General features: G+C 38.4%; 1 pseudogene across 1 annotated transcript; it reads left to right on the forward strand.

Annotated features, from left to right (window-relative positions):
- The first annotated feature begins 3,689 nt into the window (after positions 1-3,689).
- On the forward strand, positions 3,690-9,353 carry LOC146390320 (uncharacterized; annotated as a pseudogene). Its single transcript, XR_014799817.1, has 3 exons — positions 3,690-4,382; positions 5,159-5,422; positions 8,291-9,353. The product of XR_014799817.1 is annotated as an uncharacterized LOC146390320 (transcript).
- The last annotated feature ends 5,362 nt before the right edge of the window (positions 9,354-14,715 follow it).

The following is a 14,715-nucleotide window of genomic DNA, read 5'->3' on the forward strand; positions in this document are numbered from 1 at the left end:
GTCTGGGTGTTTTCTTTTTTTCTCTCTTTTTTTTTTTTTTTTTTTTAACAAAACAGCCTTAGAGGAACTATTTGTACACAGAATGTGCTCGTTTTTATTGAAAATGTAACCACTTTCATGAGACAGAGTTAGTGTAGCTGCCCCTGTGCTTATTTGAGCTAGTTGCTAGAAGTTGCTAAATGTCATTGACTTTCTGTGGTTTCTGGTTGTTAGTGATTAGCAAAATTAGGCTTCATGAAACCAGCTCCACGGGGACACCTGCTGGCCAATTTTGTTATCGCTACATGTTGTAGATGCTGTTCTGTGAAACAGTGATTCAGATAAGCCCAGCACAATTTTAAACAAAGTTCCTTACTACACCAGGCGATCAGTAATTACAATCAACACAATTTTGAGAAATACTCATACAATCAAATAAAAATATTGAGACTGTTAAAGAAAACAAACTCAACTGTTGTCAGGAAAATTCTCCATCTGTTAACAAGAATGACTGAGATGTGTTTACTGTAAAACCACACAGGGTTCCAACTGTTTTTGGATTCAGTTGGCTTTGGTTTTTGCTCACAACCCACAAAGTTTGGTTGACATTTATAATTTCTAGTTCTACAACATCATCACAAGCATCAGTTCTACACACTCTCAGCCAAAGGTAAACGCTGGCATAGCATTAGGTTCTAGATTAAATTAATTAAAAAACATATATTGAAATGGAAAAAAAGACTAAATATGCTCTCCTCCTATATAAAAAAGTAACGTTTGTTATATTTTCATGGGCTTATTCTGACCAATCATAATAGTCCATTTCATATACATTTTAAAATAATTCTCTGTTGACAAGCGTCTGTCATCATCTATATGACAGAAATCACAGAATACGATTATTTATTTAATTACACTTCTAGTGATTCTAATGTTTAAGAAACTACATTTGTCTGCGCAATCTACAGCAAAGTAAGAGAGACGGTTTTCTTTTGCACATGCTCGTGTAATATGTCGTTTTACAGAGTAATGCAAAAGTAATCAGTGTTGGGAAGGTTACTTTTAAAATGTATTTGACTACGGATTACTGAATACATGCCCCAAAATGTATTTCGTTGCATTACTCAGAGTAACGTAATGGAATACTTTGGATTACTTAATGTATTATCATGCTTTTTACAACTACATGAATGTACTCTTGCTGTGTGATTTTTTTTTTTTACTATTACTGAAGGTTACTCGTTATACCAATACCAACTAGATTTTTAAATCTTAATATAAAATGAGTAACAGTAGGGTAGACATTAGGTAAGGCTGCACTTTTTGCAGCGATCTCGAATAGAAAACTATTCCGTGCGTATATAAACAGGTCCGCAGCTCCAAACCGTTGTAAAGGGACCTCTGGCTAGTACGTGGACTTCCGTGTCGCGCCGAAAACTATCTTTACTTGTTTGGGTCAACTTTGCCCAGCGAGACAGAGAGAGGCGTTGAAAGGCTGCTCCAAAAGAAATTATTGTTTCGAGAAAAAAAAAACACGAGCGCAGCGTACAGTCGAGTCTTAATAGCTTACTTACAACTGGGCTTGTCAGGCACTCTTCTTGGCTGCAGTGGTTATTATTATATTTACATGCTTCCATCTCCCGTTTCTGCTCGGTGACAACTCGTACTTTTCGACTCTCCTTTTTCCTCCCTCCCTCGCTCACAGACACATAACGGGTATGGCAGTCCATTCTCCCTCAGCATGGACTACACTGCCCATGAGGCCACATTCTTTAGAGCATTGCCTGTAACACTCTGCCTATTGCCTTCAATTAAAAATCAAAATTAAATATTTTTTGAATAATAATTTGTAAAAATATTTCATCAGGTCATTATGAGGGCCACAAGTAGAGGTGACATGAGCCACGAGATTGAGACACAGGCATACAGCCTCTTAATGCGTGTTTTGTTTGGGTTTCCACCACCATGGAATTACCAAAAATAGAGAGGGTAGAGACTAACATATGAAACAGGAAAAGACCCTGTGTAATCCATTTATTTCAACAAAGTAACTGTATTCTAAATACCACCCTTTTAAACGGTAACTGTAACGGAATACAGTTACTCATATTCTGTATTTTAAATACGTAAAGCCGGTACATGTATTCCATTACTCCCCAACACTCAAAGTAATGTAATGAGAAGTGTAACAAATTACTTTCTCCTGGGAGTAGTTAAGTAATGTACTGCTTTACTTGTAAGAAAAATGTTCTGTGTAATATTTAAATTACATTATTTTTCTGAGTAATGACCCCAACACTGATCACAAGAATGAAGGGAAATACGTCCAACATGCATAAACATTTGATCTGACAGCATGTAATTAATCGGCACAATAGATTTGATTTGCTGCTTGCTGATAGTGGTGACTCTCATTGCAGAGCCAAGGAGATTTGATAAGACAATCAAGAAGTGATGCTGAGAATGGAATCGTAATCTCAAAATTCTTATCAATCCCTAATCACATCCCTAAGAAGTCGTTTGGACCTCTGTGCCAGACAGCAGGAAGGTCTAAAGGTTTTCAATGTCTAATGTCTTTGTGTTTCCCTGATGAGCATCACTAATAAATAATACAGATTTTTGCACACAACTTTTATTCCTTGAATTATTTTTCTATTGGCAGCAAATAATTTTATTGTTCTACTAGCACACAGGAGACATGCCCTGTACTTGCTGACCTCATATCAACTCTTAACTTGGACTATGTTGGAATTCTGCCTTTATATCTCAAACCTTTAAACAGCATCGAGTCTGCACCAGAGAGCATAAGAACTCAAACTGTCTGGAGCAGCTTAGCCTCATTTATTAGAGGCAATCAAGTCTTATTTTTAGATCCAGTTTAAAGTTTGCGCTTTTCCACTCTAATTGAGCGCTCAAAGTGCTTTTTACAACTTGCCCCATACACCCACTCAAGAAAGCTTTTTTTTTCTATGCTGTTCCTATGTAAGTACTTTCTAACATTCACACACAACTTTCACAAACACACGCACTGATATTGTTTCATGCTTAAATTTCAGATGAACTGCTACACAATTTGCCTCACTGTTAGAAAAACCAAATGACAAACTGAGACTGAGCAGAGGCAGAAAGTTTGACCTTATCTTGCCAGAGGTGTAAACGGGGAAGTCTGTTGTGCTTTTATACACTGCCTCCTAGTGACACAACCTGAGGAGTTGTTTAAACATAGCAAAACAAACAGGGGTGAATGTACATGCAACAGGTGTGTGCCATGATTAGTTGTTTCATCATAAATGGAATGGCGCAAACATGCAGACTGGTTGGGGATTGAACCACCATCCTTGTGATTAACAGATGACCTGCTCTACCTCTTGCAAAGCCAGCTGTGTCTCCCCTGATAGATTTTCTCATATAAAATTTGTAAGTATAGCTGTGTATTTGCAAATGATGGTCCTTGTTGCACATTAAGCGTGTTTCATGACTGATTTCAATGCAGTGAAAGCAGAGGCAGTGGCAGCTTGTCAAGTGTGCTAATCTCCCTCAACATATGATGCATTTTTCCGCCGTTGTTGTCATTCTGACTATAAAATGCAATTTTAAAGATTCTATTAAATGAAGATATCATTATCTTTAATGTGAACAAAAAGATTTTATATGAAATAAAACTTTGAGCAAAATCTTTTCATCTTTCTTCATTCCAGGATGTCACTCACTTTAGTTTGTGTTAGCAGGAACTTCATGTTCAGCTCAGTGTGATTGACTTCAAATGTGAGAAATCGTTACACAACTGAACCAGCAGTAAACATTAAAGTGAGCAGAGAGACTGAAAAACAAAGAAACTCTTCTTCATCATGGTTGTAGAAAACTGTCACACAGAGCTGAGCCGAGGAGGACACCTGGTGGACAAACATAGACATGACAAGAAGAATCACTAAAGCGCAGAGGAGCGGCAAACAGCTGAAAATACTTAATGAAAAGGATTCTCACGCACCATAAAAAGACTCAACTTACAAAGTCTAACAGTCTTTTATTATCTGTCTGTATAATGTGACCTTATGTGACCAACATGTAAATATAAAGACCGCGGCCCTATGGGACTGTTGAGGATTGATCACGTGACACGAAAAGCGGGAACCGCTAGCTTAGACGACGTAAGCTTCATGTTTGATTTGCACTTAGCCGAGGACTTTAGTTTGGTGATCTTATATGAAAATATTTCAGTTGTGAAGCAGCAATGAGTTCAGTTCAGTATCTGAGAGAGTTCATCAAGGAGAGACTAACTGCTGTTTGTGAGGAAATCTTCTCAGAGGTTCAAAAAACCATCGTCCAGTATGAGGAGAAAATCAACCGTCAGCACAGACTGCTGGATATCAGCCGGAAACCCGACAGAAACTCACACATCATAGGTATGGACATGTTTTTAACTCTGTGCTGTTCGAGCTCAGATTCTTCAGTGTGACTGACTTTACTAGAAGATGTTAAACTGGGTATTTATCAGTGCTGTGGGTCAGTGTCCAGTGATGGACTATGTTGGACTGGTGCAGGTCCATGGTTACTGTTAGATTAGGTGTTGGGCTGTTTGGAATAACACTACCCTCAACCATGGTGAGAATATCCAGAATAAATCTAAACTAGTTTATATCATTGCACAAAACCAGATTACAATAAATGATTAAATATGTTGACTGAAGTTTATTCTGCAGTTAAATGTAAATATAGTTAACGAAAGCTCCTTTTTTGATTGACATATTTTGATTCATTTATTTAAAGTGTTTGTCGAACAGATTCCACTGTTGAGTTCATCAAGTGTCAGTGTTCCTCTCCAAGCACTGAGACTGTGCAGTAAAGATAAAGGTAGATCTCAGATATACAATACACATTTAACTTTAAAAGTTGTTACCAGACTTCTCTGAAGTGGATGACATGTTAGGCAGTAAGAGAGGAGGAAAGACCACAGAGGAGGTTCATGGCTGTGGTGAAGGAGGACATGCAGAGAGTTAGTGTGAAAGCGGAGCGTGCGAGAGATAGTGTGGTGGAGGCAGATGCTCTCCTGTGGAGGCCACTAAAGGGGGCAACCTTTTAGGATGGCTGCCAAACGCACAAAGTGCTTTTTAAAAATAGTGTTTTCTGTTATTGTTCATCACATTAATGACCTTTTTATTGTGTTTCTTTTCTCCTCAAGACCCCCCACAACAACATGACTGTGAGGAAGAGGAGGGTCTGGATGAGCAGCAGGTCTGTAACCAGGAGAGGAACTCCAGTCTTGACCAGGAGGACCCAGAGCCTCCACAGATTAAAGAGGAACAGGAGGAACTCTGCAGCAGTCAGGAGGGAGAGCAGCTTGGACTGAAGCAGGAGACTGAAGGCATTATCGTCTGGACTGATGAAGAGCAGCTCAGACTGCTGGAGACCATCTGGAAACCAAAGTTAAAGTTGCACAGAATAGGTATGTAAAATTATTATTGCTATTATATTATTAAAATGAATATGACTCATGTAGGATCCTAATCAGAGGTTAAAGGTTTTTTTTTTCCCTTTTTAGAAGCACAGAAAGAATTAAAAGTCCAATCAGCATGAATGCATCTCTTTTCTCTTAACATGTAATATTAAACCTTCACTTGGTAGAAGTCAAAGAAACTGACTTGAGTCTGGAACCTAAGCAAGCTGTTAGCTCAGTGATGTTTTATTACCTTAAAGGGTTATTGGTTGTTTTCTAAATACAGTATTTCCTAGATTTTCAGGAGGGGTGCGGTCTGGGACCCACCACATTAGGTACGAATCAATGAAATGGAAACCATATCTTTTCTAAAATTATTTTTTAGATGTTTTAAGCCATAATAACCCCCCCTACGCTTTTTTTAAACCCTTTGTATAATCTTAAAACATCTGTATGTGTGTACAGTACCGTATCCTATATGTTGGAGCTATTTGTTCTTTATTTTTTTCATTTTAAAATTTGTTAAAGTTTGTTGTTAGTTTACTTATATTTTGGGGTTTATTTACAAGTTTTATTTGTAGGTTAATATTTGTTTTAATGTTTGGTCTGGTTTTGGTGTTTACCTTGTTAAGTCAGTCAGTAAGAGCTGTAGGGCCATTTTTTGTATAAATATAGAGACTGGTGTTGGACCAGCATGCACTGGCCTATGTTTTTTTTTTTTACCAGAGCAGGTGAAGCAGCAGGAAGTAATAAAAAATGAATCTTGTTATTGCTTGCCAAACTGGATGAATAAGCCATAAAAACGCAACTTTCAAGTAGGGATAGTGGACTGCTTTTGCCTGCGTACAAAATACAGGGAGTGCAGAATTATTAGGCAAGTTGTATTTTTGAGGAATAATTTTATTATTGAACAACAACCATGTTCTCAATGAACCCAAAAAACTCATTAATATCAAAGCTGAATGTTTTTGGAAGTAGTTTTTAGTTTGTTTTTAGTTTTAGCTATTTTAGGGGGATATCTGTCTGTGCAGGTGACTATTACTGTGCATAATTATTAGGCAACTTAACAAAAAACAAATATATAACCATTTCAATTATTTATTTTTACCAGTGAAACCAATATAACATCTCCACATTCACAAATATACATTTCTGACATTCAAAAACAAAACAAAAACAAATCAGCGACCAATATAGCCACCTTTCTTTGCAAGGACACTCAAAAGCCTGCCATCCATGGATTCTGTCAGTGTTTTGATCTGTTCACCATCAACATTGCGTGCAGCAGCAACCACTGTTCAGAGAGGTGTACTGTTTTCCCTCCTTATAAATCTCACATTTGATGATGGACCACAGGTTCTCAATGGGGTTCAGATCAGGTGAACAAGGAGGCCATGTCATTAGTTTTTCTTCTTTTATACCCTTTCTTGCCAGCCACGCTGTGGAGTACTTGGACGCGTGTGATGGAGCATTGTCCTGCATGAAAATCATGTTTTTCTTGAAGGATGCAGACTTCTTCCTGTACCACTGCTTGAAGAAGGTGTCTTCCAGAAACTGGCAGTAGGACTGGGAGTTGAGCTTGACTCCATCCTCAACCCGAAAAGGCCCCACAAGCTCATCTTTGATGATACCAGCCCAAACCAGTACTCCACCTCCACCTTGCTGGCATCTGAGTCGGACTGGAGCCCTCTGCCCTTTACCAATCCAGCCACGGGCCCATCAAGACTCACTCTCATTTCATCAGTCCATACAACCTTAGAAATACCATTCTTGAGATATTTCTTGGCCCAGTCTTGACGTTTCAGCTTGTGTGTCTTGTTCAGTGGTGGTCGTCTTTCAGCCTTTCTTACCTTGGCCATGTCTCTGAGTATTGCACACCTTGTGCTTTTGGGCACTCCAGTGATGTTGCAGCTCTGAAATATGGCCAAACTGGTGGCAAGTGGCATCTTGGCAGCTGCACGCTTGACTTTTCTCAGTTCATGGGCAGTTATTTTGCGCCTTGGTTTTTCCACACGCTTCTTGCGACCCTGTTGACTATTTTGAATGAAACGCTTGATTGTTCGATGATCACGCTTCAGAAGCTTTGCAATTTTGAGACTGCTGCATCCCTCTGCAAGATATCTCACTATTTTTGACTTTTCTGAGCCTGTCAAGTCCTTCTTTTGACCCATTTTGCCAAAGGAAAGGAAGTTGCCTAATAATTATGCACACCTGATATAGGGTGTTGATGTCATTAGACCACACCCCTTCTCATTACAGAGATGCACATCACCTAATATGCTTAATTGGTAGTAGGCTTTCGAGCCTATACAGCTTGGAGTAAGACAACATGCATGAAGAGGATGATGTGGACAAAATACTCATTTGCCTAATAATTCTGCACTCCCTGTATTATCTCAGTACAGCAGTAGCTTGTGGATTTGTAATTGTGGGATGTTTGGTTTGTCAACCAAAAGGAATTGCCACTACACTATATTTTAAAATACTCTGCACATATTTTATACTGTAGACAATAGCCCAGCAACCAGACCCTGAACTTCAACAGATAACAAACTGATGAGCAGTCAGGCCGAAGCCTCCGTTTCTACCTGTTCATGTTTATAAAGTAAAATCACTATGACGACCACTTTAAAGTCTCTTTTTTTTGGTTTTCATTTTTAATTTGTGTTTTCGGCTTTGTGTTCATACCTTAATACTAAGAGAAAGATCATATGTGTGTCCTTATTAGGATAGGGATTTGTGTTGGTGTGTGGCAAATTAGTAGAAAATGGATTTCAGGTCATTTTCACAGAGAATTGTGAAAGTAATGAGAATATTCAGAGTTTAGAAAATATTTTCACCCGTTTTTCTATCATTTTTCTCCGTTTGTCTCTTCAGACCCCACACAGCAGCAGGTCTGTGACCAGGAGGACCCAGAGCCTCTAGACATTAAACAGGAACAGGAGGAACTCTGCAGCAGTCAGGAGGGAGAGCAGCTTGGACTGAAGCAGGAGACTGAACAAAAACTAAACAGTGAGCAGCTCCTTTCTCACAGCTCTCCTGAAACAGAGAGCCAAGAAGATAAAACAGGTCACAATCAGAGAGTAGACAACACTCCTGCATCAGACAGTCAGAGTAAAACTGAAACAAAGAAAAATGTTTTAAAATGTGACAGCTGTGGAAAAACGTTCAACTCTGAATCCGATCTGACTACACATCGGAGAGTTCACACACGTAATAAATCATGTTGCTGTTGTTGGACCTGTAGGACAAAATTCAGTCAGTGCTTGAAAATTCACACAGGTAAGAAATCACATCCTTTGTAGCACCTGTGGGAAGGAATTCAATCGGAAATCAACACTGAAAACTCACATAAGAACTCACACAGGTGAGAAGCCGTATTCTTGCAGCACCTGTGGGAAAATATTCAGTCAGAAATCAAAAATGGAAATTCATACAAGAACTCACACAGGTGAGAAACTGTATTCTTGTAGTACCTGTAAAAAAACATTCACTCAGAACTCGACACTGCGATCTCACGTAAGAACTCACACAGGTGAGAAACTGTATTCTTGTAGCACCTGTGGGAAAAGATTCAGTGAGAAATCAACACTGACAATTCATACAAGAACTCAGACAGGTGAGAAGCCGTATTCTTGCAGCACCTGTGGAAAGAAATTCAGTCAAAACACACACTTAAAGAAACACATAAGAATTCATACTGGTTGAAATATTCATGCTTACAAAGTGTGAGGCAGCTGTGAGTAATTTCCATGCAGTGAAAGCAGAGGCAGTGGCAGCTTGTCAAGTGTTCTAATCTCCCTCCAGTCTATTGGTGACCTCACTTAACATTAAGATAAATCCTTCTGTTGTGATTCTGTGATTTATAAAATGTAATTTTAATGATTATATTCAGTGAATATATGTTTGTTGTGAACAAAAAGCTTTTATATGAAATAAAACTTTGAACAAAATCTTTTCATCTTTCTTCATTCCAGGATGTCACTCACTTCTGAAAATGTGAAACTAATCTTTGGCTACGTTCACACTGCAGGCAAAAGCGCATCAAATCTGACTTTGACCCTATGCGACCCATATCCGATCATGGTATGACAGTGTGAACGGCACAAATCCAATATTTTCAAATCCGATCCGGGTCACTTTCGTATGTGGTGCTGAATCCGACACATATCTGATGTTTTAGAAAGCGACTGCTGTTTGAATGGTCACGTCGCATTAAATGCGTCTTTTACGTCACTGACACAAGACAGACGCCAATTATCAGCGCCGGAGAAGACATCGCGAACACTTCCTGGCCATCCCGTGTAGATGTTAGTGAAACGGTTGGTAAGACAGCGTTGGAGGAACGTGGACATTTTATTTGTACTGTATAATCGGCAGATTTTGACAGAAATCTGCAACTATAATTTGAAGCACCGCTCCTCTCTAAAACAGCAATAAGGAACATTATTAGGCCATATGTAAATAACACAATAACTTTATTACTCAAAGCAAAATTGGGAAACGTAAAGTCCGAAGTCTTTATATTAAGGGCCAACAGTCAAACAATACTGTTTGCTCTGGGTCTAAACAGAGCGCGTTGTGTGTGACGTCTTTTTTTGCGCATGCGGGCCGCTTTGAGGGTTCACACTAGAGCACATTTGCTGTCGCATTTTATTTGTAGTGTGAACAAGCAGACAAAAAAATTGGAATTGAGCATTAAGACCTGCAGTGTGAACGTAGCCTAAGAGACGTGTTTGGTTTTGCCTCATAAATCATTGTGTGTGTGTGTGTGGAGAGAGTTTTTCCGGAGGGTTAAATTGGGTGTTTTGCTAAAAAGTGTTTCCATTTGTTTAGTTTTTTTAATGTGTAATGTCTTTACTTAAATTGTCTAATAGACTTTAGTGAGCAGGATTTGCAAAGGGGTTATATACAAAGTGTAAAAGTGTCTTTATGACTTTGCATTATTGTACCAACATTATAACCAATCCACTCCTTTTTGGCCACTTGAAATATGTTTACAACCAGCTCATGCTTAAAAAATACACTTTTAAAGTCAGTGAGGTTTGTTTTGGCTGGATAAACAAATGACATATAAAAGTCACTTTGCAAATAACATAATTCAGTTTTTGGCACCATCAGCTCTCCTTCACAGTTGAGTGACATCCAACTCTTAATCCATAGAGTGTATAATGATTTTGGCCCAGTCTCTAAAGCTCGAACAACCTCAATGCTTCTGCAGGGCTTTCCACAAACTTAATCATCCCAAAGGTGTTCTATTAAGTTGAGGTCCTGGCTCTGCACATGCCAGTCAAGTTCTTCCACACCAAAATTGCTCATCATTGTCTTTATCGACCTTGTTTTGTGCACTGGTGCGCAGTAATGTTGTGACAGGAAGAAACCATGCCTAAAAATTGTCCACTAAGTTTGAGTCAGATAATTGTCCAAAACATCTCAACAAAAAGTCTCTGCTTTCAAGGAGAAAATAAAACAGGAAGAGTTTTCAGCTCTGTCTGTCCTTTTCGATTTTTTTCTACTTTCAAGAGAAAATGTTATTTGCTCAAGTGACATCATCCTCACTATAAACCATTACTCACATACTGTGTCACCACAAGAAAAGAAGAGCTAGAAAAACATATTAATTAATTACAGGTGATCTACTTCTTAGCAATTTTCATGACAAATTATTTTTTTCTTTTCCCTTGGTTATTCTCACAGACACTTCTGGTGCGACTATCACGCAGGTGTTGAACTCCAGGCCTCGAGGGTCGGTGTCCTGCAGGTTTTAGATGTGTCCTTGATCCAACACAGCTGATTTAAATGGCTAAATTAGCTCCTCGACATGTCTTGAAGTTCTCCAGAGGCCTGGTAATGAATTAATCATTTGATTCAGGTGTGTTGACCCAGGGTGAGATCTAAAACCTGCAGGACACCAGCCCTTGAGGCCTGGAGTTCGATACCCCTAGAGTATCTCATAACAACAGGAAGCCAGACGTTTATTATAACCGAAACTCAAGACTCAGGCTGAGTAAAACATCATTCCAGTGATACACAGTGTCCAAAGCAGCAGCTATACATCGCAAATAAAGTTGAGGAAAGTTTCTTCATCGTTGCCCCAACTGTTGCAATTGGTCAGGCGCACAAAAATACAACAAATGTGATATTTTTACATACAAGGCAGAGGTTCCAAAGTGGGGGGCGTGTCCCCTGGGGGCGCGTCCCCTGGGGGCGCAGAGCCATTGCAGGGGGACTGCGGCATGAATAAAAAAAAGAAAAAAAAAAGAATGCTTGGACACTGCTAGCATAATGGACAGGTTTTTTGACAGGGCTCCCACACAAACGCAAGGCAGAGGCTGAAGCATCGCCAAATATGTTTCCAAACCAACTTCCTTCCAAGCCAAAGACTAGAAAATATGATGAAGCATATCTTGCCTTTGGCTTCACCAGCACAAGTGCCGAGGTAGGTCTCTGCGACAGAATTATTATTATGTCGTGTGATGAACTCTGTATTCCTCGTTATTTATTGCAGTTTACTTTTATTTGTTCAATTGTTTACCAAAGGTTTAAGGTGTGAAATGACTGCAATGGAATTTGAAAACAAAATATGGGTGTGTGTTGTTGGAGGATGTGTTTGTTTCAAAGTTTTCTGAGCTTTCTGAACTGTTTGTCCTCCTCAATGGTAAAGGGCTGGGAATCCTCCATCATTATATTGACCAAGGCCTCATCCACATCATTCATCTCTGCTGATGATAAAACATAAATACAGTATTCATTTGGAGATGTCAGTAATTACTCATATTTAAAATATAAATTAAAGTTGTATAATACAAACATACCATGTGATTTTTAAAGGTTTTAGCCAGGTTGGTCTCCTTGTTTTCCCGCAAGTCTCTCTAATACTGCAACAGAGCTGAGATTTTATTGTTCAACACAGCTAAGTATTTACAAGTAGGGGAGACCGGGGATAGTTGTAACATTTTTGACATTTCTGTCTGTAAATTGGAGCTCTTTTAAGGTAGTGGATTCAAAATGTAATGCAAAGTATTTACATGTCTCTGCTATTAAATAGTGCAGCTATTTTCTCTGCAGCACAATTACCCATTGCATGGTATGGTCTCAAACACAAAGAGTGAAATGTTACAATTAACCCCATAGTCTGGGTTAGTTGTAACATATCCTGGGGTGAAATGTAACACAATGAAATAAGGGTACTAACAAAACATTAACATGTAATATTTGTTTATTCAACACATGAATGCACTTTTGTAGCTATGTGTGTGTGTGTGTGTGTGTGTGTGACAGAGTGCAGAAATCTAGCTTTTGAACATATACCAACCCCCCAAAAAAGACAATTATGGAATTTTCTGCAACTGAATATTTCATTAATTTTGGTTGGTCTTCCTTGAGTTTGGCCTCATTGGCTCAGTGGGCATTATAACCTACAACTCTTGCACCAACTTTTGAACATAACAATGAAGCTGAAAAAATGTAGTTGTTCACCAGCATCGCAATTCCATTACTTTTTATCATGGCTTACCTTGGTGTGGTTTGCAAAGTGCTTCAGAAAGATGAGGAAATCTGTTTCTTGCACCCATCCTGATTTATTTCCACTACCAGTACTTCCTACTGGTCCATCTCTGACACAGTGGTCTACATAATGTATGTGTGGGAACACAAACAGTGGAGGAATTGTGTTGCCAATGGCATTAACCGCATATACAAAGGTGACCAGTGAACCTCTCTGCTGATGTCATATCCCCAACTTGTTTAATATAAGTTAAAGTAATAGTTTGGTAAGTTGTAACATCTGCATTATTGTTACAACTAACCCAGACTGTTGCTGTTACAACTGACCCAGACTCCTAAAGCCATGAACTAGCTAACATTACAGCCAACGGCTAAAACATTAGCACTAAAGACCTACACAGAATATATCCCCATAGACATACAAATAACATAATTTAAGTTTGATGAGTTTAACTGCAAAGCAGATAATGCTATTAGAAATTGAAATAAAGTAGAAAAACTTACTTTTTGGCATACAAATTACTTTTTTTCATGTTAAATTGTCTGTGTTTGACAAAATGTGCTGATTTTTCACATGTGATAGCAGAACTGAATTGGGCATGCACAGGATGAGTCACATCATTTGAAACTTAGCCCTGATTGGAGAAATTGGAAGTGTTACAATTGACCCACGTTACAACTATCCCCGGTCCCCCCTATTTATTAGTATGTGCAGAACTTATTAGGAGACATCAGCTCCTAATAAGTATGCTCAGACAGGTGAAAAATACACCTTTCTTGCAATTTCCATTAGATAAAAAGAAGTTTAAAAAACAAACAAACAATAAAGTCAAAAGTCCGCAAAGTGTGACTTGTAAGTTGTAACTGCCCCCTATTTTAATGTTGCGCCAAACGCGCTAGCCCGTTCATAAATTTGTCACGTGGTATGGCCAGATCTCGAGATGTCGACGTCATGAAAGACGTCATCAAAAAGCGCCTCAATAGATTCTAGTCTGGACACCTTTTTTTTTTTTTTTTTTTTCTTTTCTAGCCTGGACACCTGTCACTGGCTGTATCCCAATTCAGGGTCTGCAGCCTTTTTTTTTTTTTTTTTGAATACGTTTTATTGACAAAGCACAAAATACAGATATACAAATACAAAATAGCAAACACAATGTCAGGGGGTTCGTATAAAAAAGCAAAACAGACATAGTCTATTAAAGAATCACATGATATTGAACAGGGAACATAAGTTTATGGTTTTGACAGCTTTTTGATTTTGAGAATGTTGTATGGTATTAACATATTGTTTGGTTTCATTTAAAAAGCACCGAAAGGATGGTTTTGCGTTAGAAAATTTCGACTTATGTATATGAAATTTAGCCAATAATATCAATAAATTAATCAAATAAAATTTGTTTGCCCTGTGCATGGGGTACTTAAAGAAACCAAACAATATTTTCTCGTAACAAAGAGAGAACTCAGAAAAGATAAAGGAAACAACAAAAACACAAAATTCTTGCCAGAAAAGATTCATGTATAAGCATGACCAAAATAAATGAGAAATATCTTCCTTCACACAATTACAAAATGTACAGTCAACATCAATGTCCTTTTTATAACGTACAAGAAAAGACCTAGTTGGTAAAAACTATGAATAACTTTAAAAGATATTTCCTTTACTTTGTTATTTAATAGAAATTTAGACAGTAAGGTCCAAATCTTCTCCCATTCCAGGTCCTGGTATAAGTTATTCCAGTAGGCGACAGCCGTTGGGACACAAGTTCTGTCTTTTTGAAACAGAGTCCGTATTTCAC

The sequence above is a fragment of the Perissodus microlepis genome, chromosome 3 (genome assembly GCF_051167445.1).
Source record: "Perissodus microlepis isolate ML-2025 ecotype Zambia chromosome 3, ASM5116744v1, whole genome shotgun sequence".
Taxonomy (NCBI): domain Eukaryota; kingdom Metazoa; phylum Chordata; class Actinopteri; order Cichliformes; family Cichlidae; genus Perissodus; species Perissodus microlepis.